The sequence below is a fragment of the Vulpes vulpes genome, chromosome 7 (genome assembly GCF_048418805.1).
Source record: "Vulpes vulpes isolate BD-2025 chromosome 7, VulVul3, whole genome shotgun sequence".
Taxonomy (NCBI): domain Eukaryota; kingdom Metazoa; phylum Chordata; class Mammalia; order Carnivora; family Canidae; genus Vulpes; species Vulpes vulpes.
This window is the reverse complement of record NC_132786.1, coordinates 27,597,782-27,624,504: the sequence shown is the minus strand read 5'-3', so window position 1 is coordinate 27,624,504 and position 26,723 is coordinate 27,597,782. Positions and strand designations below refer to the sequence as shown.

General features: G+C 38.3%; 1 protein-coding gene across 39 annotated transcripts in view; it reads right to left on the bottom strand.

The window, feature by feature from the left end:
- Window positions 1–26,723, bottom strand: part of SLC20A2 (solute carrier family 20 member 2) — a 101,432-nt gene that overhangs the window by 61,922 nt on the left and 12,787 nt on the right. For 4 of the 39 annotated variants that reach the window (XM_072763416.1, XM_072763424.1, XM_072763400.1 and 1 more), the window contains exon 1: window positions 5,561–5,886. The exons of 34 other annotated variants lie outside the window; for them this stretch is intronic. The gene's annotated coding sequence lies outside the window, so the exon portion shown is untranslated. Of the gene's footprint in view, window positions 1–5,560; window positions 6,009–26,723 lie in introns of those variants that run through there. One more of the 39 variants, XM_025993674.2, reaches the window with a different exon arrangement.

Here is a 26,723-nt window from a genome sequence, read left to right as displayed (position 1 = left end):
AACATTTGAATTTTCTATTGGATTTATAGTTATTGAGAGTTTGTTGGTTTTAAAGAGAGCATTTTATATTCAGACTAATTCAGGGTGTTAAAAATCAGCTCTGTCTACCCTATGGATTGGTGAGATACAATTATCTTATCAGTGCCCAACCAGGATTCACCAGACTTCATACACTCTGTAAATAGAGATATAAAGGTAACAGCGAATGTGGCTTAATGCCTGGGAGATCAGTTTTTCCAAATACAACCCAGTGTGAAGATTGTGCAACACTGGTATAGACACTTGCCACCTTTACCCCTCTGTCTCCCATTACAAGGCAAACTGGAGTTTGAGCCAGACTGCTCTCACTTGTCTTTCCTCACTTCAAGGAACTTTTAATACTCTGCAAATGTGTAATTAACTATAGCTATAAAAGTCAAGCATTCTACCTATCCCATTTTTAAGTGCTAAAATATTAGAGGCACCATACCCTGGCCAAGACAGAGTGTGTCTTCTTTGGAGACAGCAGTGTGCTGCTACTCCTGTGCCGCTTTTTAAGCAGCACTGGCCAAACACGTCTGCAGAGTACCCTTTGCTATGACCACGGAAAGCTTTTACTGTATGAAATGTTATACAAGTTATAACAAATAGACACATTCTCAGTAGTTTGTGTTTTCAACCCAGGACAATTCCAGGCAAAAGCACAAAGCAGTGGGGGCAGGGTGAGTAGAGGGACTGGTAGGAGGAGTAACTATTTTGATTGGGAAGGGTAAGGACTGCTACCTTCCTAACTCTAGATAATTTATTACACAGGAGAGGGCAAAACACCTGTGGCCTTGAACATTTCAACTAAGTAATCATTTAATTGCATTAAGTGCCCAGCATGTGTACTATTGACTGCAAGAGCTATAAAAACATCAAGATCAAATAGGTTACCATACTTCACCTCTAGCAGAGCCCCTCCAAGCTGGTACCATTATCCTGTGCTTGCATTGTCTTTAGGTCCTCTCACCTCGCCCCTACATCTAGGCTGACAGATGTAATTCCCTGTGGCAGGGATGAGGAATGGCATTCCTGCAGGTGATACAGCAGCTCACCAATAAAGTTCTCCTCCTGTAGAAGTCCCAGAGTTGGAAAACTGGGGTACAGTCACCTATATTCTGACATGGGCTTCATGAAGAAAGTGACCAATCTAGCCAGCAGTCTGCGACACAAAATGATCACCAGCTAAGGCCCCTTTGACCTCTGCCTAAATTTCCCTTTGGGTGGCTGTAAAAAAGTCACACTGGAAGGAGGGAGTCTACTGAATAACACTGTGATATTATCTGAAAACACAACATTACCATCACATTTTCTCATTTGATTCTCATTTGAAATGGGCAGTCTTAACTACTGAGTTCAGAAAAGTAATTGCAAAATTTTCCTGGTTAATTATTAATCTTCTCTAAGTGACAGAGGAAATCCAGAGCAAAGTCAGGGCTCCAGGGGACTTTGAGAGGTCATTTATCTCTAGACTTCACAGAGAATACTAAAAACATCATAAACAAATATAAACCCATTTTTAGATAACTTCCAGAAAAAGGTTTACATTTTCCAGTATTCAACTTCTCCGTTTTATAAAACCCTGCATTCTATCTCATCCTCCAACATTAGTGTGCATCAGAATCACTTGCAGGGCTTGTCAACACAGGCTGCTGGGCCCCACTGCCAAATGGACAGATCTGGGGCGAGGCCTAAGAAGGTGCATTTCTCACAAGTTCCCAGGTGGTGCTGATGCTGAGGATGCCAGCACTGCATTGTGAGTACCACGGTGCTGACCTAACCTTTGCTGGATTGAACTTTGTATGTTCAATGGAAATAGACACCAGTTGGTCATCATTCCTTGGTTCTGAGGCATATACTTACTTGCCTAACAACTCAAGAGTCTCCTGGTCATTTTTTCCCTCCAGGCTAAATAATAGAAGTTTCCTAACATCTTATTATAGGTATCATTTTTCAACCCTTTAATCGTTTTGTGAGGTTCTTTGTGGAGTCTTCTCCAAGACTCTTGTTGTAGAGCCATGAATAAGACCCAGAACCTTAATCAGCGACTGGCTGAGGCTGTGTATAAAGGGAAAAATGACTCACAGATTCGCACAGTATATTCCTATTTATTAATCTTCAATACCCGAAGCTTGTCTTATTAGCTCCCTTCTGATTCATGTCCTTCTGACTCCTTTATGAGCTGCAGTAATGCCTAGGTGACCTAGGCATGTCTTTCTGTGGAGAAGCTCAAAGCACTCCTCTAATTCAACAGGTGACTCAACATCCTAACCCAGCACAGGGCTCAGGAACTAGTTTGAGTGCATATAAGTTCAGAAGAAAAACATGGAATACAAATTCAGATTTCTAGCCAAATATATGACATTGGGAAAGATGCTTCTTATATTTATTGGACTTCATAAGACACTAAGTTTACCTCCTCCCTATAGAAAGCATTCCAGGAACAGGGAAACTAGTGAATCTCCTCCCTTTTGTGGGGACTTCTAAGAGGGAACTGGTGTTGGGGAGGTGCTTGCTGGGGTCACTCTCATCCATCTCCACCACTTCCATGGCTCTGGAAGAGAAAGGGAAGGAGTACCCTGGGACCTCTGCAGTCTATACTGTTTGGCAGAAGCCCAGGCAATCTGAAAGCTACCCCACGAACTACCCTCCATCCTCCCCACACTCCATTTTGTTTTCCTTTTCTTCCCTATCATACTGTTTTCTGCCAGTTTACTTAGTGTGTTATGTCGGGGGCCCAGTTTCCGTGCACTGCCTAATATCAGCATGTTGAGTCCCTCATGAGTAGGAACTATGCTGTCTTTGTGCATTGTACGTGCTCTGGGGATGTTTAACACAGGCTAAACAATAACAAGAGTGCCAGTTTTTCCAGGAGAAATCACAATTCCAGCAGAGGGTCCAATCCTATTACCATCTACTTGTGTCCAAGGCAGGCAGAACTCAAGGCATCTCTCTGCACACTGTCCCTTTCACTTTAGATAAAAGAGTTGAAATTCAATATAACAAAGCCTAACCCTACAAAATTTCCTTTTGAAAGAGAACATTCTAGGGATGTACTCAGAGTGCACTTATGTTCAGCTCCAAACCAAAAGGCAACCTGTCAGATAATGTAAGTTCCCATATAACCACTCAGTCCAGCTACCTATTAAAAACTTCATGTGGGGCAGCTCCGGTGGCTCAGTGGTTTAGCGCCGCCTTCCGCCCGGGGTGTGACCCTGGAGACCCAGGATCGAATCCCATGTTGGGTTCCCTGCATGGAGCCTGCTTCTCCCTCTGCCTGTGTCGCTGCCCAACGCCCACCCCGCCCCACACACACCGTGTCTGTCATGAATAAATAAATAAAACCTTAAAAAAAAACTTCATGTGAATGAAAGGGATCCCCCCAAAAAGAAGATTCTTTGCTTCCCTGAAAATCTCTTAAAGCTTCAGAGCAGCAGGCTAATTCTCTAGGAACAGAGAAACCGTAAAATAAATCAGCTGCAATCAGGACCCTCTGGATCTGTCAGAGCCTCTGCGTCTCTATTTTAAGAGGCAAAGGGCAAGGAGGCAAGGGCAGGCCCAGGGAAAACAGCTTAAACAGGACTGAAGAACAGAAACGCAAAGTCAACTGCAGTTGTACCCAGTATACGCATGGGGCCATGGGCTGCTTGGCCCTTCCTGCAGCCCCACAGCTGCCCCTGCTGCTCAGCACCTGGACACCTCCTCTGTGACCCTGAGCTGAGCTCACTGTGATGTGTCACACCAACGTCCTAACTAGTCACAGGGACTCTACTAATGAGGGAACCATAATCAGTGTCACTTTACCAGGCACACAAGATAAGGAGTAAAGGGAATCAATGCCCCAGCAAACACAAGAAATTCCCACACTGGCGCTTACATCATTAGAATGATCTCCTCTTTCATTCACCTATATCACACTCTCACAGCACATAAATCACGAAAACCAACACTCAGAAATTGTTTATGGCATTTTAGCAACTCCTCCTAGAACACACGCTTCCTCTAGTAAAAATACCTATGGAAACTTCTTTCTGTCAAAATTTAAAAATGGTTATGTTTTGAACAGCCCTTCTTTTCCACAGGACTAAACTCCAAGGGAGGGAATGAAGAACAGCTTGCAAACCATCTAGTACTAGCAAGGGTGGGTGTACCTTTACAAACACTCCACTGAGATGCTGATGGCGCCTCACTGACAATCAAAAGTAAGAATAAGACCCGGGTTCTTTTCTTTCTTTGGAGGAAAGTATGTATTATGAAGCCAGTATTGGAACAAAGTCCCTTTTACTGCTAAGGACGATTATTATAGACTTTTCTGTTATAATTACAATGAATCTGGACTGCAAATTTCTCTTCTGCTCAATAAAAAAACTTGTTTTAATAGGAGTTTCTTTCTAAAAATAGCTCAAGTACTCAGTTCTGTTTTCCCTTCTTACATTCTTTTCCTACTAAATGTACCACTGAAACATTTCCTTTCATTGTTGACACCTTAGGTCATTTGGATTTAAAAATCAGACTATACATAATAACAAAGAAGTCTTTGAATAAAGCCTGAAAAATGGGAAAGTGGTATTTGAGGGAATGCCTCCCTCTGCTCACAGAGTTGATCTGGACGTGGATGCCTGGGGAGCAGCTACCACCCAACTTATTAGAATTGTTTCAGTAAAACCAATATTCCTACAGGGGATGTGATTTATGTGTTAACTGATTTAAAAAATGTCCTATCTAGTTCTGTTATAAGCATGTTGTTTGGCATGAAGTCAGTGTACTCAGAATTAAAACACATCTCAAACTAAGAAGGTTGCTTCAGGTTTAATTAATCTTTAGTTTTCTTCAGTCTACATTTAAGTTAACAATGACTTGTTAAATTGAGAGCAGTTAAGATTTTAAAAATTTCATGACCTTTGGTTTTTTTGTTTTTGTTTTTTTTGGTAACTATCTTCCAGAGGATGCTTTCAATTACTTTGGAAAACCTTCTTCCTAAATTAATTTTTTAAGTGTTTCTCTTTAGGGGTATATGGGTCTATTTTTAAACATAAAATCCTCTAAAAAATTAAAACTGTCCACCTATACATTTTACAAAGTTATATGACACTCCCTTTATTTCTCTATATAAACTTGTAGGTCACACAGTAAGTATAACAGGAATCTTTCAACTTTTTTTCCCCTAAGAGTTAGGGTACCGTAGAAATAAAGCTCAAAAAAAAATAAGTAAAATAAAAATAAAAAAAAGAAATAAAGCTCAATGAGACAACCATTCCATTAATCAAATATTCTAATAGATAAAAATAAGGGATAATCTACAGACTGCTTTTGCAAAGACAAAACAGTAAGAATCAAGCACTCTCTCTTGGAAAAACCAAGTAAGACAGGTTCCTTGCAGTAGGTTACATGTAAAGAAAAACCTATGCCACCATTCTTAGAATCCCCTGAAGCTCCCACCCCAAAGTTTCCAGTTTCTCCAAGAGATTAAAAAATTACTATAGGAAGATTTAAGGAGAAAAGAACAAAGAGAAATCTTAAAAATCCACCCACTACTTACAAGCACTTTCAAAGGAAATCTGAGCCGCAATTCTTCTGGAGACCGCTCTCCGGACCATAAACACAATCTGAAGTCTAAAATAGATATCCTATCACATTAGGCCGAGAAGTCACATTTCAGCTTACTAACTTCTACTTGGGTAAACAGTTTTACAACTCATAGAACAAACGCTGGCTAAAATTAACCGCACCGGCACAGCAGGCAGGAACTCGCTGATTTGCATCATGTGTGCCGGGATTTATTCACTAGGACAACATTGGTGTCCTCTTAATGGGAAATTCGGCCAAGGGGCGTGCTCTGCTGAACAATACATAGCATCATGATTATGCTAATTACTGAATTCAGCCCAATAATACTAACTTCTTTTAAGTTGTTTTCGCAAGTACTGACAAAGAGAAGAGCAAGCTCTTTTTCACGACAGGCATTCTCTTGATATTTAAGCACATTCAAATCAGACAGAACTTGGACAACAAGGTGGCAGTGCTGTATACTCCTCACAAGAAAAGGCAAAGTAAAAGGACATTCTGTCCGATTCTTTACAATCGTGTGATTAGATATGGTACGATATTAAATTAAATAGGCATCAAATATACATACAAATAAGTCTGCCAACAAGTTCCCTTTTTTCTTGATATATAACGAACTAACATCATTTACTTGCTTTTTGGCTTTGTCTTTTGCACCTCCCAAGGAGTTGCCATGAGGGTCCAGGTTCATTAATAAATTACAACTGAGAACAAACATCTCAAATATTTGCAAAAGGCATCGTCCTTGGCAAGAAGCACTTTGAAGTGCATTTAACTGCCTGGGTGGCTGGAATTGGTAAGTTGTCCTCTCTAGGTGGCTGGCCATCTACAAAGCATGTTGAAACTCAAGTTAACAGCTAAAGACCCCAAGCACACACCTGATATTCACAAGAAAATTCGAAGGAACACAGAACTTTCTTTCCAATATATACACACTTCCTTAAAACGTACAACTTTTATCAAAGCCACAGATCTGCTTAACATCTACTCAAGATGGTTCAGATTAGTTTGTTTTAGACATATGAGTTCTGATGACATACTCTGGTCTGACTGGTCATTTTCTAAAAGATATCAAAACATATTATACACATCAATCAAATCTCCAAACACCTCTGGGAGATATTATCCCCCTCCCTGCCTTTTTTTAAAGAGATGGGTAAAACAGGGAAATTCAATAACTTGTCCAAAGTTTCACTCCAAATCAATGCTGGATTATCGCATCCCCCTCCTAACCTCTCTAGGACACATCTTCCATATTGACCATTTACCTATTATTGTATAGATCTTTTCAGAGCTGTTTGTTTCCCTGATTTTAAAATGTTGTGTCAGTTTAGAATTCAAGAGATTTTTTTTTTCTACTCAACTCCCAAATCCCAAGGCTGTGCTCTAGAGGCTCGCTCCTTGACTCTCTATCATAGGCAGGTATCCTGCAATATGGATTTTATGAAGCACTGTCCACAATGGCACAAATACCCAAAGGTAAACAGGTTGATTCCCACAGGCATGAGCTGGTAACCACCAGCACAATCCCCCCACCTCCTCCACCGGTTGTTTACAAAAACTGCTAAGCTGCTAAACCAGGATTCCACCCCCACTGCCCAACTGTAAGCAGCACTTGCTTCAGCCTCACAAGATGGTAGCTGATGGTGCACTCACCACCACCCCAACCCAAAGTCCCTGGAGGAGGTTGGTAATTGCCCACACCATGCCAAAAGGAAAGAAGTTGCCACTAATCAAAGATGACTAACCTCTGATCAAAATAATTAATTCTTAGTGACCCACAGCAATTCTGGAATTCTTAATGCCCAAAGAGGATGTTGTAAGGCTATTTTTGACACAATTATCCAATTATGTCACAGATCCAAGGAAGAGTTGCTAAGCTAGACCATTATTTCTTCCTTAAACCAGAAAGAAAAAAGCAAATATACCAAGTTTACTTAGGCACTGGAGTTTGCACCACAGAGGAACAACACAATGAATCCTACATCAATTATATGGAAGGCACCAAACGCTGAGCAGTTTTCCAGTTCCTCATGTATCAAATATGCTGAGCATGACTCCACTGTGTCTTTCAACTGTGGCCACACCTGTTCTAAAATGGAAGAACCAGAACATTCCAAAGAAAATAGTGTATCCTCCAATTTACATTAGTCACTGCTGCTTCCTTTTCATTAGTGAAAATAATTTAAGAGTCAAGTGTACTTTTGTTCTAGGCATACTTATGACAGTAGAGAAAAGTCTGTGTGCATCGTAAAAAGCAAGGTAAATTCTCTCCATATGTTCTCATGAATTTTTGGTGGTAGAGGAGGAAGCAGAAGCAGCACTATGTGAGTGGAAGACAGTGACCTATGGGATCTTTAGTGCAACAGAGCCATCCACTTGAAACAAAACCCAAAACAACTGTTTTTATGAACTTGCTGTAATGAATTCACCTGGCTATCAACCCTCTAGAGTAGCCAGATTTATGGTTTTAAATTTTCTCATAGTAAGGTTAAAAAAGTAAAAATAACAGGGGGAATTAATTTTAATAATGTTTTATTGAACTCAATATACCCAACATACTATCACTTCAACATGAAATGAATATAATAATGACTAATGAGCTAGTGGGAGAAACAGGAAGCTGAGAAAAGCTGAAGACCAGAGGCAGCTTGAAAGAGAAGTAAAAATCTAGAAAGAAGAAAGACAGGAGCAAAGGAAGACAAACAGACCTGAAGGAGGGAGAAGAAAAGAATTCCTCCCCAGGCATGGAATTCAGTTATAAATTCACACAGCAGATATTGGAATGCTCCCATTCAGGATTAGGTGCTGCTGATACAGAGAGGACAGACAGGGCTCTACATTTAAGAAGCTCATATTCTGGTGAGGAAAACAGACTCACCTATGCAAACAACATTCTGGTAAGTATGAAGACATGGTTGTATGCACTGTGTTCTGAGAGCACACATGGGGGTAGGGTAGGGGAGAGGGGCAGCTGGTTTTTTAAATGAAGGTTATTTTCTAATGAAATTTTAAATATATGTTCTAGAATATCTCAGGATTCTGAATTTTACTTTGGAAAGTTAGAAGAGTCATGGTGACATGAAATATTTAAAAATTACATTTGGAGCCAGCAGTAAAATTTCCATTCTAAGCTTTTTATCATCTTCAAATTAAACTGGGTATTTGGTCCAACAAATGAAGGTTGCAGAGTAGAGAAAGAGTAGAAAGGGGGGAAAATGCCTCCTGTTTCTCCAGAGTTCCCAGTTTTTCAGGAGTGATATAAAATACTCAAAGGCTTCAGGCTGGAAAAAAAAACCCATGATCAACCCACTAATAATCCAATTATTCTTTAGAAGTAGCTGCGGAGTGAGAAAGACCCAGGTTCAAAATGTAGCTTCCCATGTACCAGTCATATGACTTCAGGCAGCTCAGCTGACCTCTGCAAGTCTGCTTCCTCACCTGTGACAAACAAGGCCTACCTCAAGGGCCAGTTTTAGAGCTCTGTGAGGTGCCACACGCACCAGCACCCGGGAGCTCTATGGGGCTGTAGCCATCACAATCATACTGCTTCTACCAGCAGTGTGGCCCTTGCTGAACCTCAGTTTGAGATATTTACTGAGGGAGGATGACGCTCCCCACTTTTATAGCTCAAAGTTTCAAAGAATAAAAAGCTGAAAGGGGCCTCAAATGATTATTAAGTATTTCAGGGGAATCTACAGTCTATAAATTTTCTCTCTGAAAACTGCAGCTTTGACAGCCTGCTTGTGTGCTCTCTATCCAATCACCTCATGCTGCTGGCCTAAAGTCACAGAGCTTAAGGATACTAAGTACATATGAATTCTGCATCTTGGCAACCTGTTATAGTAATGACCCCCTATTTGTTCTTCCTTCCCTGTATCTACCCTTGGGTAGTCCCTTTCCACACTGACTCTGGTTTGGCCAGCAGGACAAGAGCAAACTTGAAAAGTGCTGACCCATTGGGGCTTGCCCTCTCTTGCTGTACCGTGGAACCCCTAGAACACTACATGAAGAGGCCCTGGCTAGCCTACTGAGGATAAGAAGACCATATGGAACAACGATGCACCATCTGCTGCCAAGGCCCCCACACCAGCCAGCATGACAACCACCTATATGTGAGGGAGGCCATGCTAGACCATGTGGCCCCAGCCAAGCTGCCAGCTGACTGCAGAAGCCAGGCCAGCCCAAACCAAAAGAACCACCTAGGTGACCTATGGAATTGTAAGACATAAATATGCTCATTTTGCTAAGTCACTAGTATTAGGTGATTAGTTACACAGCAAAATCTTACTAATATACATATCTTCAAAAAGTCTGTAAACTTCCATCCCTATATCTCCAAATTAAACCTTTTAAGACTAATTGATGTCTGTTATTCTTAAAATTCCTAATTCTGATTACTATATTTACTTTGTCATAGCAACTATTATGTTAATCGAACTAAAATCAAACAGTGATATGGTCTGATTATAAAACTGCTAAAATGCGAAGTTCTCTATTTATTCCATCCTATAATTTGAAACAAATAGATGTGGCCTTCAACGCTACAACTACACATACATGCTAAAGAGATGATTCTTTCATCCTAAGTTTATGAGTGATTATATCGGCATAGTTCATAGCTATTCAATCTGTCTTAATACTTCAGAAATGGATTAGAGTACCAATTTACCCACACAGGAACAGAAAAATCTAACTTCAAAAGAAAAAACATTTTCTCTTCAGTATTTATTTTTTTGTAAGCTAAACAAACAAACAAAAAAGGACATACATAGTAGCAAACTCTTAAAGACAGTTCTTTTTAAAACCTTGGTATGTGGTTAATTCAGCATGGTTTTATTTTTTTTAAGATTTATTTATTTATTTGAGAAACAGAGCATGCAAGCACAAGCTGAGGTGGGGGTGCAGGGGTGATTATTAAATACTTAATAATCATTTGAGGCCCCTTTCAGCTTTTTATTCTTTGAAACTTTGAGCTAGGTGGACTCCCCACCAAGCACAGAGCCTGAAGCAGGGCTCAATCTCAGGACCCTGAGATCATAACCTAAGCCGAAATCAAGAGTCAGATGCTGAACAGACTAAGCCAACCAGACAGCCCTATTCAGCATGATTTTGTAACATAATTTACATCAGGACTGTGAACTTAAAGGCAGTATTATTACTGCTGTTATTTGAATACTTATTTTAACATAGTTGATTTTTTAAAGTATCTTAGAATAACACAGGGTAATTTTACCCTCTGCATACATTCTTACATTCTTAATGGTCATTCATTTAACAAACATTTGTTGAACAGCTGGTTCCTGCCATCACGAAACTCCCAAGCATCTGCAACATTTATATGAATGTCAGGATGCCCATACTATTTTCTGGCTAGCCAGAAAATTTCTGCTAGCCAGAAAATAGTGTGAGAGACAATTCTGCCTTCAAGAGTCTTATCATCTGGTATAAGACATGACAATAAATATAAGTTTTTCTATCACAGAAGAGAGTAATCAGTAAGTGTCTCAAAGGGTAAAATTTCATTCCATTAGGAGTCTAATTAGAGGCTTCCAGTTGGGTTAATCAAAAAAGGCATCTTGGAGGAAGTGACATCTGAATTGAGCCTTTGCATGCTGGTGAGCTTTTAAGAGCAAAAGGAGTTGAAAGAACACTACACAGAAACAATGACCTAAATGAATAAATAAAAATGGAAGCTATGATGTGTATCTGGGGAATAGACTGGATTCAGAATTCATCTCTATACGTCTGGGTGCAAATTCTGGCTTTATCATCAGTAGTCATTGACCTTGGGCAACAGTGCCTTAGTTTCACCATATTTAAAATGGGGATAGTAATACACACTTCATATGGTTATTATGAAGATTAAACAAGTTTATGTTTGTAAAGCACATAAAAACACTGGAGCTTCATATTTTATTGAATAAGTTCATGTATTTATGCATACACAGCAAAGAAGATAGACAAATGTGCATGAATATAAGATATAGCTGTTCCATTAACAAGAGTAACCTGGTATGTAGTAGGCACTAACTATACTTTTGTTTTCCCTTTGTATGGACATGAAGAATCACTCCAGAGCACAGGGTCAGACATGTTTTCATGTGCCCCAACATTAACCTCCATTCAGTTAAAAGAGCAGAGACCCTCCCTCCTCTACTTTGAAACTAGGAGTTTCCTCCTTTCTCTTGGGGCAGCACTTGCTGATATCAGCACTTGCTGATAGAAGATGCTCTGCTTGAAAGTGCTACACAGAAACAGCCCAGCTGCCAAATTTGAACAAATCTTACTTTATACACCTTAAATGAAAAAAATAAGCATAAGCTTATTAAGTACAATCTGAACTTCTAAAATTTGTATACTTTGTAGTATTCAGGCTAACCTAAAACAGCAAACAAATGTACTGTAATTTGAGATCTTAGGAAAAACAACATTAGATTTAAAGCTACAGGTATTTCAAAAGGTAGGTTAACAAAATCTTACTAATACTACTCTAATTTGGCTTCAAGGTAGGCATATATCCACACATATATAACACATATATTTATACAGTGTTACTACTTGAATCTATCTACAAAATGTTAAACTGAGTTCATTTTTAAGGTGAAAGTACTAAAGATAGTTAAAAAAAAATACTGCTAAAAGTACTTGAGAATAGTCTATGTCAAAATAAGCAAAAATGTTCTGCAATCTCATACTACTTATTTGTTTAGAAACCTCTTTCTCACAGATAATTTGCAGGCAAATTTCACCCATCAGAAATCAAACTTTGTTGCCACTCTAGTGTTGGTGACCACCATGTGAATTAATGCGCTGTGCTGAACTTGATCATAAACACCCACTTCTCCATTTATTTAGTCCAATTATAAGAAAACTATTAAGAATCAGGCAACAAACAAGCTACTGACCTACAAAAGCTATTGGAACATTAGCAACAAATATTAATTTTTGTTATTCCATTTCACACTGCTTCATGGCAACCAAGCTGACTTCAAAAGCATGTAAGAATCTTTTTAGAGTAAGAGCTACTCCACTTTCTGACTTGAGATTTAAGACTTTGTAAGGAACCCACTTCACAGAGCTGTATTGCTAAGATCATCCAAATCGAAGTTTACTAGCTTTGCGACCATTGGTAAGTTACCTAACAGAATTCTCTCCACCCACCTGCGAGATGAGGACAAGAATCCACTTCCAAGGATTGTTGAGAAAATGAGTTAATGCACATACAGCACTCAGAATAGTACACAGCACAGATTTCTATATGTAAAATATGTTTATATATATTATATATATATACACATATATATATTTAGGTATATAAAGTAACAATGAAGGGGAATTCCAGGTTAAATCACTTATATGTTGAGGTTCTGAATTTTGAAGTTCCCTCTCTATTTTATTTCGGATGAACAGGGAACTTGCAGGATAAGAATGAAAGGATCCTCACAGTAACAGTCCCAGGTCACCGTTTTATTATTAATAATTTCAAATATGTTTTCATGGGTATCTGAGCATTTGTAAGGTTTGTTTGAAGGGAAAATGCTCAAGTGTGTGGTAGGACACAACACTTGGTACCAATTTACCAAGAGACTTGGGAAATCAAAAATATATTCTCTAACTTTGATAGCTTTGCTGTCAATGGATATGGTTTGTTGATATATTCATAAGAGATTCTAATTTCACTCGGCTGTAAGAACCCAGTAGGTGGCTAGTTTCTTCCCTGGCAGGGGAAGTCTCTTAATGACAGACATACATAATTATATCTTTTAAGCACTAAATAGTTCATTTAAAACAGTGCTCCAATGAGTGCTCACTTTTCAAAGCAGCAAAAAACCAGAGGATTAACAACTCAGCTCTAAGAATTATAATAGCCTAGTAATTATAATAATCCAAGAAGCCATTCTCAGAAACACCAGAGACTAGCTCCCCTCTGTAGGCCCTGGCTCACCAAAAAAAAAGTGGGCAAACAGTACCAGGATATCTGTGGTTGATTGTAGACTGTAAAATAATAGACAATTATCCATTTTAGACCTTAATGTGGTCATTGTAAGGGTTGGCTTCTTCTTTTTCTTGACATTATATTTTCCTGTCTTTCCAGTTGCCAGGAAAGGGTGAATTTCCCAATTCTTTGACTCACATCTCTTCCTAAAAATGCTCTTAAAAAAATGACTAAAAATTACTCTTTTTAGTTTCACAGATTGAGATTCTTTTATGTGAACATATTTAAAAGAAGGGCTCTTGATCCACATTTTTTTAAGGCTTTTGAAAATATTTTTTAAATAAGATGAATGGAAGCATAAAAGGGCATTTTAATTCATTCCAACTGACATTCTGATCTTGAATAAGAAAAATCTCATCCTTATTATTCAAGCCTGTTAAGATTATAAAATAATAAGAAGCCAGTTAGACAAAGGGTATTCTAGTTGTTTATACACAGCATATCAGAACGATGTACACCCAATTCATGACATCAGACTAGTACTCACTGTTCTTTGTGTAAGTGTTAAATAAGCCATCTCTTCTTCTATGAGTGTAGTGGTGGGTCAGTGTTCAGGAAAAATAATTAAGATAAAAGGCAAATAAACAACCCAAGACATTCTCCAAAAAACATCCAAAAGAATCTGTCTCTGATCTTTTACTAAAGTAATCTCTTCCGAAATCACCATTAAATTAATCCTGGGCACTGAAGAAACAGGAAGAATAAATCACGTTTAAGTTACTGTTCTTTAAAATGTATTGGACAATTCTGAGACACACAGAGAAAAAAAGTATTAAAAATAGCCAACGAAGGACTAGGCAGTCAATAAACATAAAGGCCATGGGTGAGATCAAAATTAGAAACATATAATGTCTGAAGAAGTGTCCTTATAAGGGTATCTTTAAATCAGTAACTAAGTTAGGATAATCCACTGGGAAAAATAAAGTTGCCATGATCATAATTATGGTTGATTCTCCATCTCTCATTTAGAAATCCCGAGAGAGTCTCAGGAGACAAACATGATACAACTTTAAGCTATTACATTTGATAATGTTCAATAGTGTTTGGAGATATTTTGAAAGCTGGTCTCGACGGTCCAAGTCCTAGATGACAAACACCATATATAGATTTCATTGAAATCTTTCAAATGAAAGATTTGAATCTTTCATTCTTATAAAAGGCATGGAAGAGCAACAGTAGAGAATAAAAGGTCTGCTGAGCATTCCTTACCACAGCTAGCATACCATATTTACTTCCTTTCCCCAAATGCACGGATTTCCAGGTTCCCAAGCAGGCTGCTGTTTGTTCACTCATTTGCTCATTCACTAGGCTTTCAGGGAGTTTCTTAAACCTGTGTCAACACTAGAGAAATGAAATAAAAAAGGACCCTACCTTCTAGGAATTCAGTGTAACATGGAAGATGGATAGACAAGTAATTATAATACAGTATAAGCCCTATAATAGAAGTTTGTCGGGATCCCTGGGTGGCGCAGCGGTTTGGCGCCTGCCTTTGGCCCAGGGCGCGATCCTGGAGACCCGGGATCGAATCCCACGTCGGGCTCCCGGTGCATGGAGCCTGCTTCTCCCTCTGCCTGTGTCTCTGCCTCTCTCTCTCTCTCTCTCTATCATAAATAAATAAAAATTAAAAAAAAAAAAAAAGAAGTTTGTACAAAAGTAGGACTGCAATTCTCTTTGAGGGTAGGGGGAAGGTCTTAGAATTAAAATGACCCGGCAGAGCAAGGGTGAAAGTTATCTGAGGCAGAGTGAGCAGTACAGGCAAAAGCCCAGGGGGAGGAAACCACAAAGGCTGTTCTGGGAAAAGCAGTAGTACATATCCAGAGAGCCAGTGATGGGCTACGAACAGGACAGAAGGCAGAAGACCAGGCCGGCAAGGCGGATGAGCATGGGGTGGCTGGGGCCTGAAGGGCCATGCTCACAAGTCCGTCCATTATCCTGTAGCCTGAGGCTCTTAAGTCTGGCTGCACATTAAAATCTCCTGGGAAGCTTTAAAACAAAATATTGATTCCAGGTATTTGTCAGTTTCAATTAATTGATCTAGGATGGGATCTGGGTAATTTTTAAAAGCTTCCCATGTGATTCTTGTATGTGGTCTGTGGGGAGAACCACTGCTGTGGGCAACAGGGAGTCAACACAACCGTATAAGCAGGATGGTGATGTAAAATCGTTAAAAAAAAAAAAAAGTTAACTGGGCATCAGTGTGAAGAAATTACAGGCACAGAGACTAGAGGATGAATGTCAGTGTATATGCTGCTGGATACAGGCTAGAGATAAGAATTGAAGGCAGTAGTTAGTAATATTTGTGGGTCACTGACCTATGTGAAATTCAATGATAAAGGCTAAAGGCCCTCTCCTTAGGGAAAGCACACATATGTCAAAAGATGTACATGTAATTTCAAGGGATTATGAACTTCTTTAAGTATGTTAAATTCAAATTAAAAAACCCTGACCTAAAATCAGTGATGAGAAAGAGGAAAGACTCCTGAGGTCGGACACTTAGGTGAGAGAAAAGAAGAGGAATTAAGGATGACATCACCACTTCTAGTCTGAGTTATAAATAAGAAACGCATATTGTGCACTCACCCATCAGCAATCATACTGAGTACTAACATGTATGCATCTCAAGGAATTTTCCCTATTCTCTAAGGCAGATTGCTGCCATATTGATTTTATAATTGAAGAAACAGATTCAGAGACAGGCAATATGTACTTGTCCAATGCCACATGGCAATAGTGGTAGAGCTGGAATTTAATCCAAGACAATAGGACTCCAGAGCTTGTGGTGTTAGCCTCCTTCAGTGCTACTTCTGGCGAGTGATACCCATGGATGAAAGAGAGACAGGAGGATAGAGCAGGATGGGCTACGAATAGGACAGAAGGCAGAAGACCAGGTTGGCAAGGCGGATGAGCACAGGGTGGCTGAGGCCTGAAGGGTCATGCTCACAAGTCCATCCATTATCCTGTAGCCTGAGAAGAGGAAGGGGTGGAGTAGGGATACAAAAGAATAAATTTTAGATGTGCTATGTCAAGACAGTACAAGACATACAGATGACAGTATCTGCTGAATTGGGAAAAAACAGAAAGGAGATCACGAGGAGAGAGCAGAAGAGACAGGAACAGAACGGGTATGAAGTTTTCCTGATGCACCCAGAATCATGCTTGTCATGATGCTCTAAGCACCATCAGTATCTATCCTTTGCGAGTGGGAAGCAGACATGGAAGTCGAGGCCCCACAGCCACTGAATGGTGGAGCCCACTTTAACCCCTGACCTAAATTTCTAGGGCCTATAAAAATAAGTGTAAACCATGGTGTCCTACATGGCAGCAGCCTCCAACCTCTTTTAAAATTGCTAGTGGGATACACAGGGTTTGTTTTTTTAAAAAAGCTTTGTAGAAAAAAAATGTGGGGCAGCCCAGGTGGCTCAGTGGTTTAGCACCGCCTTCGGCCCAGGGCCTGATCCTGGAGACCCAGGATCGAGTCCCACATCAGGCTCCCTGCATGGAGCCTGCTTCTCTCTCTGCCTGTGTCTCTGCCTCTCTCTCTCTCTGTGTTTCTCATGAATAAATAAAATCTTTAAAAAAAATTAAAAAAATAAAATAAAATGTGGATGATATTTATCCATTTCTATAACCTAAACGTCTTTTATATTGACTATTTGAGGGGTAATAAGAGATATCTCTGTATTAATCCACTTAAAATACTAGAGATCCATTTTCGCAGGGCAATATGCACACTGAGGAGCAAACCTATGTAAATGATACAGCAGGACACCAATTCTCTGGTGTGTTACTATTATCTGAGTCAGAATTCAGACAATTAGTCTAATGGAGATACTGTGCCTGTTTCCTGAGGTCACGGGAAGTGGTGAAATTTCCTTTTTTTTTTTTTACTCTTTCTGTAGTTTGAAAAGAATGTGGTTTTTCTTCTAAGTCACAAAAATAAAATCTTCAATTACACTCCCTCTACAACTCTAGACTAGCTGCTTCAGGCTTAACAACAGAGTAACTCCTATGTCATGGTTTCAGATAAAAACCTATCAGAGTTCAACATGGCAGCACCTATATGGACAATCATGGAGTCTGAGTCAAAAACACTCCTTCTATAAAAGTACTTTTAAAGAGCCTACAATATTACCTGGAAATTGGCTCTTGTTTTAGAATTAAAGTACCTAAGAGAAATATAAAATTCCAATTAACAGAGTTTTGAAGTCCTGTTCTTCTACAGCCTGTCATGAAGAAACAGGACACCTTTTATGGCCCGACCCCAGTCCCCCACTGGGACTGAAGGGCTCCCCGTGGAACTCACTGCTTTCTAAAGTAGCCCAGACCACTACTGGATAACTTGTACCAGAGCTTAGGTCAAGTCAGAATCCTCTGCCTGTAATTTTCATTCATTCATCCATCCATTCATTCATTCAAACATTTACTGGGCATATTCTCTTGTCTTCCGGTTCCTTAACCTACAAGGGTTGCCACCATTGTTCTTTTATACCTTTTCCTTCAGATCCAACAACCAAACTCCTCTGGCAGTGGTTCCTCACGTGACTCAATCCACTACTATACTTGTCTCCCTTCTTTGTTTGCAACCCACCTCAAATGTTTTCAGACGCAAACAGGATGCATCAAAAGTGGTCTGACTTGCTCATATTTGCAAGAGCCCCATCGCAGAGACAGCTCACACCAGCCTGAAGGCAAATCAATGAGCAGCTCTTTCTCATCTTAGGTACATCGGAGATTGCCCTCCATGCCTGAGCGTTCCTTGGCTCCTGATGTTTATCCTTATTATCTTTCATCTTGCTGATTTTAGAAGGTTATTATGACCTATTTGTGTTATTCTGAGTCTGGAGTCCGCTAGCTATGGCATGAGCCACCTCTCCTAGGCTTACGTCATCTGAAAATTAGAAACTTATTTCAATCTAGATCTTTAAGAAGACATTGTAATTAAAAATGTGCTCTCAATGGCAACTCAGTACTTTACAGGTTCTGTAGACTACGTACTACTCTCTGACACCTGTTAATACCAATTTTTAACATTCTGAGGGGCAATAAAAAAACCCTTGAAAATATGATATAACTATAAAATGTATAGTTTATACACAATTTTTCAATCAACATCAGATGGTTCATGGACCCCTGTGAAGCCCATCTGTTGACCTCCCATTATGGAGCTCTACCTGAGGGATTCTAGGACCTATGAAAAACATTTCTGGTCACTAGGTTTACTAATATTCATTTCTAAAATAAAATTTCTGATCCACTGTCCTATCTAATGCCCAACTTAATACCCAGGAACCAATTAACTGGAAACCAATTGACATTATTAGCTAATTCTCAGTATCAAAGTAAGTATCCAGAAACTAAGAAATCTGACCGAAACCAAACCATGGATTATAAGAATACTTTAAAAACAAAAACAACAGTATCTAAGCTTATATACGCAAAGACACACCCTTGTTTGTGGTAAATTAAGAGAGAGAGAGAGAACATTCTGAATGTCCATTCACAGGCAAATGGATTTGCTCAATAAATTATGGCATGCTGAAAATGTCATTCATTTTTTTGAAAACAAGAATTAGATCTATATTGAGCTAAAGAAACATCCATGGTATTTTAAGGAAGAAATACTTCATAATAATGTATAGAGTATGACCCTGTTTTAAAAGCAAAAAACTCATAAACCTGTTGTTAAACATACTTTTACAAATATAGAAAAAGGTATAGAAGAATTCACACTGGGCTGTGAACATTGGTGGAGGATTGATTCTTCTTACCTGTATTCATCTTTGCACACTCTCACTTCCTACAAGTAAATATCACTTTTGCCAAGTAAAGATTAAAAGAAAAAAAGAAAATCTAAATAAGGCTTGACAATAGGATCTATCAATAAAAACAGACCTCTCACCCCAACATCCCATGCAGATTTTCTAAATGCCCAATTTCCCCACAAGTGTCCCACCCATAATATGCCCCCAGATGAAACCTAGTTTCCTTTCAACTTTTCAATGACTCACTGTTTGGGGTATTTCATTCTAAACATAGGCACCCTTCTGTTACATCTGTTAAAGTTGTGTTACAGTTTCAATATGTCCACAATTCACAAGAGTGGTCCCCCTCCTTAGGAAAACTGGTATCTCCACAGAGCCATAAAAAAGGTATGTGGAACCCACATTAGTCCAATACATAAGAGATGGATGCTTGCAGCACAAACACTATCAAATTTTAAGGTAAAGAAATATGAGCACGGAAGCCATTCCTGTTGGATTAGTGGTTCTCAACATGGGCTAAACATTAAAACTATCTGGAAACATTTTAAAAATACCAACGCCTGGCACCACTTCCAGAGTCTATTTAACTGGCTCAGGGAAAGGTGCTTGTTTCACTTTAAAGGTTTTCTAGATTATTCTAATGAGCAGTCAGAGTTGAGAATCACTGTTTTCTACATTTCATTTTCTTTCCTTCTATCAAGTTTTACAGAGCTTTCCCTTTCTCGGTTATTTTAAGGCTATTAGATCTATTTGGGAAAGCCAAAACTGATCAACCAGCTAATATCTATCCACCACACATAATTTATATTGTCCTTCTGCTGACTTTTGATGCCCAACTTCAATAATGTATTCTCATTAGGAGCTCTTCACATATCAACAGTATTTGTAGCTTCTTCGCCTTAATAATGACATCGTTTATTACTAACCTTGGAGACAATGAATTTACAAAACATCTTTAGACTTTAAACATTATGTTGGTAAACGAAAGTCCAACATTACTATTTGAAATATTTCTGGATATTAATTAATGGACTTTTTGAAATTTCATGCTCGCCTTTACAAGTATTTCAAAATTGCAACATTTACCGCATTGCAAAGAATTGATAAAGAGAAAAAATGTTACTTGAAGTATCTCCCCCACTCGAATTTAGTATCTGAGAACAGTAATATACCAAAGAAAAATATCAATACAATATGAAAGGGGATTCATTAACAAAATGAAATATTTATTTAGTACATATTGTTTTACAGTACAAAAAGACCCCAAACTAATAATACACTGTATGTTAATTAACTGCGGAGTTTAAATTAAAAAATTAAAATAAAAAAATATATTACAGTACAAAAAGACAGGATTCAATACTTTGGACTGATGCTGCAAATTTTACAGAAACATATTTTAAAACAAAGGACACTGTATATTATTTATAATGGCTGGCATACGAAATAACTGCTTTTCTATATCTGCATATGGCATTAGTATATATTTTCAAAGAAGTTTACAGTGGTCCATTGAAAAAGTTCTGATCCAGGAACTATACTCCTAACCATTTATCCCAGTGAAATGAAAACTTACATCTATACAGAACACCTGTACACAAATGTTCACAGCAGCTTTATTTGTAATAACCCAGACTGTAAACAACCCAAATTTCCTTCTACTGGACAAATCATTAAACTGTGGTGCATCCTCACCATGGAACAGAACTCAGCAATAAAACACACACAATAACTTGAATGGCTCTCACAAGCATTAGGCTGAGTAAAACAAGCCAATCTCTAAAGATCACATGCAGCATGACTCCAAGGGTTTAAGGAAATTCTAAAGGAGAGCAAGAGGAAACCGAGGGTTGTTTGATGAGTCAGGGATACAATCTCCTGTTTCTTGATTATGATGGTGGTTACACTAACACACATGTGATCGAACTGCACAAAACTATACACACCACACACACAAAAATGAGTGCATGTAAAACTGGAGAAACCTAAATAAATATAAGCTCCGGAGGCACCAGTGTCAATTTTCTGGTTTTGATCTTGTACTATAGCTACCTTTGGGGGGAAATGGTACCTCTCTTTATTTTTGCAATTTCCTATCAATCTGTAATCATTCGAAACTAAAAGCTTTCTTACAAGTTTGAGGAAAAGAGTAAAAGTTCAAGGAAAATGTAAAGGTGGTCACTTATTTAAGATATGTACACCATTTTCCCTAATTGAAGTGAAGACATAAACAAATAAGGGAGAAAGATATAACAAGGATGGCTGGAAAGAAAAGGATGGCTTAAATAGTAACTTTGGAGTATTTATTATGTGCCAGGCACCACAGCTTATCTCATTTAACTCAACAATCCAATGAGGTAACTGCTGATTAATATCCTCACTTCTCAGATGAGAAAACTGAAAGATAAGAAATCCATTTAAGATCACATACTGACAAGTAGCAAAGATGTCAAGAAAAGACCATTTCAAAGCAAAGAGGATTTTAAGAAAAAAATATCCTTTATGTATCAAGAAGAGGTTTATTAAGTAGCTTAAAACAGACAGAGTAGATAAAATGCTACAGAGGTAAACCATAGCACAGGATGCTGACTACTATGTCCTGCAAGAACTTAAATTCTGTAACACACATTAGCCTAGGAAAACTGAATCATGCATTTGACCAGATGTATTTGAAACTGGTTATTTTTTTATTAATCTTTCAACTTTTGCTTAGAAATGAGAAGAAAAGTAACAATGCTTTCTCTTCTTTAAAAATGTGCACGGAATGAAAACAAGTAGATAAAGTAGGCCAAAATTCAGAAGTAAGACAAATAGAGCACTCAAAATGGAAAGAAAATTAAACGGATTGACTATAACAAAGCCTGTTCACGAAAGAAAATGGAAAGGCTGTAACACTGTCAAATGCAAGGCAGAAAAGTTTAAATTAGGTTAGAATAAAATATGAATCTGCATATAATGAACAATATGGGCTAGCAACATGAGTATTTATTACCAATAAAATAGTTTTAAATAAAATTATGCTGTTAGGATTGGTTTCAGTCTGGCTTAGAAAAAGCAGAAGGAAAATTTCAGCCCTCTTTTTCATTCCATCTTCAATTTAGATCACTGCATATTTTCACAGCACATCAAATTCAGAAGCCATTCTAGGATAAATTCAATGCAAGTAAATGGGTATTTAAGAGGAAGTTTCCTATTCCGGTTGTAAAGCCTCTGAGACAGGGCTGTCTTTCTAGAGGAAAATAACATGCAATTTTAATTTTAAAGATCAGTGAAACCACAAGAAAATACGGTATTTAAAATATTGGAAAAAAATAAAAAATAAAATATTGGGAGTATTAGCCATCTTTTTAAATTGTAGACAGTCAAGTAATTCCACTTAGTGTGCTGCTCAAAGTAAATAGATGATTGCAGTTGGTTCTGCCTGTAGGATCATCTCTAATATAAAAGGTTCTCTTTCCTCTTAAATTACCTTCTTAAAAGCAAGTGAAAATGCAGTGATGATGTCAACATGGTGGTTCTCTTAGAAGCTTTGTAAACTCCTAATTCAGGAAGTAATATACAGGAATTTTACTCGACATTCAAAAATCTCTCTACAGCAGATGTGGAACAGAATGGCCATACCACTATATTCTTATCCATGGCTTCAGTTAATATGATAAAATCTGAAAAAAGATTTTATCCTTGGAATTTCTTTCCCATGCACAGATAAAGAGTAAAGAAGGGCCAAAAGCAACTGTGTACAATTGGGGGATATCTATCATACATTCTTTATGGATTTCTGGGCTCTAAAGAAATCTCATGAGAGAGTAACTTATTTTTTTCCAGTTAAACCCTACTACATTTTTTATAAAACTCATAACCTAGGCCATTTTGTAGGGTGTACAGATATACATTAAAATCTCTCTAGGGGCACCAGTTAAGCATCCCACTCTTGATTTCGGTTCAGGTCATTATCTTGGGGTTGTGGGACTGAGACCCACATTGGGCTTCATGCTCAACGGGGAGCCCACTTTTCCCTCTCCCTCTGCCTCTCCCCATGCTCGCACATGCTTGTGTGTTCTCTCTAAAATAAATAAATCTTTTTTTAAAAAAAATCTCACTTTAATTTTGGGGGATCATACCAAGGAAACCTATTTTCAGTAATGCCAGATTCTAATCCATGGTGAATATAAAATTTTTAAGTTCTTACAACTAAATATCCTTAAATAGAAACATTTTTAAGGTATGATAATGGTACTGTCATTGTGTTTTGAAAAAGATTTCTTGAACATACTGAAATGTTTACAGATGAAAAATATCTGAGATATGCTTTATTTTTTTTTAAGATTTTATTTATTCATCATGAGAGAGAGAGAGAGAGAGAGAGAGAGAGAGAGAGAGAGAGAGGCAGAGACACAAGCAGAGGGAGAAGCAGGCTCCAGGCAGGGAGCCTGACGTGGGACTCGATCCCAGGACTCCAGGATAATGCCCTGAGCTGAAAGCAGCACTAAACCGCTGCACCACCAGGGCTGCCCCTGAGATATGCTTTAAAATAATAGGGAGGTGGGGGCAGTGGATGGGAGTTTAAACAACACTGGCCACAAACTGGCAAGTAAAGCTGAGATATGGGGATATGGGGATGAATTATTCTATCTTGTCTTCTTTGGTACATGTTTGAAATTTTCCAACATAAAAACTGTGTATATCCTTGCAATAGGATATAAAATACACTCATGTAACAAGGAATTCTAAGCAGAAATTCAGGTTCTTTTGTTGTTAATTTTTTGAGAGAGGGAGAGAGAATGCAGGTGGGGGGTGGAGAAGATGTGCAGGGGAAAGGAAAAGAGTCTTAAGCTGATTCCACGCCCAGTACAGATCTCACAACCCTGAAATCATGACCTGAGCTGAAACCGAGACTTGGACACCTAACCACCTGAGAAGGCTATAAGTGGCAGTCCCTTTAATACAGCAATCTTTCCTGAGTAATTATCAAATATTACTTTTGTAAATAGATTTTGAAGACTTCTCATCACAGTATTGATGATACCAGTGAAACATCTGATACACAGATTACCATCAGTCATATTTTAGTGAAATGTATCATTGTACATCTTAAAATGGAATACCATGCAGCTATGCAAAATATGAAGATACTACCCCACAATGATAGGGGTACGGAAAAGGGGTACAGGAACCAACTGAAAGACTCCCAGTGGCCACAGCTAGAAAAATTAGAGCAATAAAGTTATACTGGATTTAACTCAAAGTATCAATATCCACTAGTCCACACTGATACAAATAAATGACTCAACAGTTAAATGGGAGAGGGTAGATAAATCTCTTGTGCAGAAGTATTCCAAAGAACCTATGCAGAAACTCTGCTTCTGCCCTTCAGAAGGTGGAGCATAACTCCCGCTCCCGAAGTGTGGACTGCCTTTCCCCCAGAGAGCACAATATGGAAAGTCTAGAAAAAAAAAAAGTAACTTTACAACAGAGACACTTGACAAACACTACCTTGGCCAGGACACCAAGGTCAGTATCAACAGTAAAGTCACACAGATAGGATGCACCCTTGAAACAATGTGATAAAAATAGCATTTTGCCTCTGTGGCCTCCTCCAGTCTAACCCCACATAACCCCATTCTAACCATGAGAAAAAATATCAAACAAACCCAGCCAAGAGGCATTCTACGATATCTGACCAGTCCTCCTCAAAACTGTCAAGGCATATAAAACAAGGGAAGTCTGAAAAACTATTACAGCCACAGAGAACCTAAGGAGATATGACGACTGAATGTTGTGTAGAATCGTGGATGAGACCCTGAAACAGAAAGTCATAAGGTAAACACTAGGGAAATCTCAATAAAGCAAGGACTTCAGTACAGTTTGGTTCATTAACTGAAACAAATGCACGACACTAATGCAAGAGGTTCATAATAGGGAATTTGGGAACTCTATCATCTTTGCAATTTCTCTATAGATCCAAACTGTGCTAAAATAAAAAGATTATCTTTAAAAAATGAAAAAAAATTTAGTAAGATACAAACTTACAATGATGTGGAAGGATGGTTGATATATAACAAAAGTATTACTAGACAATAGCCATGCTATTAACCTATTTTTTGTTTTAAAAATATACATATATAGGGTCCCTGGGTGGCTCAGTGGTTGAAGCTCTGTCTTTGGCTCAGGGCGTGATCCTGAAATCCTAGGATCGAGTCCCACATCGGGCTTCCTGCATGGAGCCTGCTTCTCCCTCTGCCTGTGTCTCTGCCTCTCTCTCTGTGTCTCTCATGAATAAATAAATAAAATCTTAAAAAAAATACATATATGTATTTTATTACCAAAATGTCTGCATGATGATACATCAAAATGTTAACACCTCTGGGTGGTAGAATCACCAGTGACTTTCACCACCTCCTTTATACTTTTCTGTATTATCTCACTTTGTTCTTTCCACTAAGCATTGATTACTTTGAATATCGAGCCTTCCTTGTTTATAAACTATAAACAAAGTTCTTTTATTTTAGGAAAAAATTAGGCATACAGTACAGAATTAAGTGCTCCTTAGTCTAAAATAACATGCACTTATAAAAGAATAAATTTTACTTTTCCAAGGGGAAATATTTTATTTTTTAAAGATTTGAGAGAGATAGAGCATATGTGTGAGCAGGGGGAGGTGGGGAGAGAGAGAGAGAGAGAGGAAGATAAGCTGACTTCCCACTGAGCACGGAGCCTACTTGAGGCTCTTTCCCAGGACCCTGAGATCATGATCTGAGTCAAAACGAAGAGTCTCAAGAGTCTATCCTTAAGTGACTGAGTCACCCAGGTGCCCCAAGGGGAAATAATTTAAAAGTCAGTGTAGAATGAAAGCATGAGATTTAACTGGACTTCACTTATATTCCTGGTTTCACTCTTGGGCAGTTCAATAACTCTTAATGTTCTCATTTTACGGTGGGAAATATGTTAATACAATAAACCTATTGTTCTGCAGAACTGCCCTAACGCTTATCTACTTATCAATATAATCACAAATTATATACTATATAAGAACATATAGTTCTTATATAAAATGTATTTCATGATATCAAATCTTATTAGAAAGAATTACATTAATAGTAGCAAAGAGTTCAATGTATGTCAAGAGTCTCGCCCTACTGAGGATCCATAATGGCAGCCATTATTCTTATTGGTAATGATAAATAAAAAGCCAAGAAAGAAATAAAATACTATTAGAAAAATTTTGTTTCTCTAAGAACATAACAGGGACAAAACAGTGAAAGACAAAACCATACCTCAGCTCATTCTATGTCATCTGCAGCAATTCCCCAAACATTTCTGCTAACTAAATATTATGGGGATTAAAAATGTCATTGGTAACATGCCCATAGACCTGA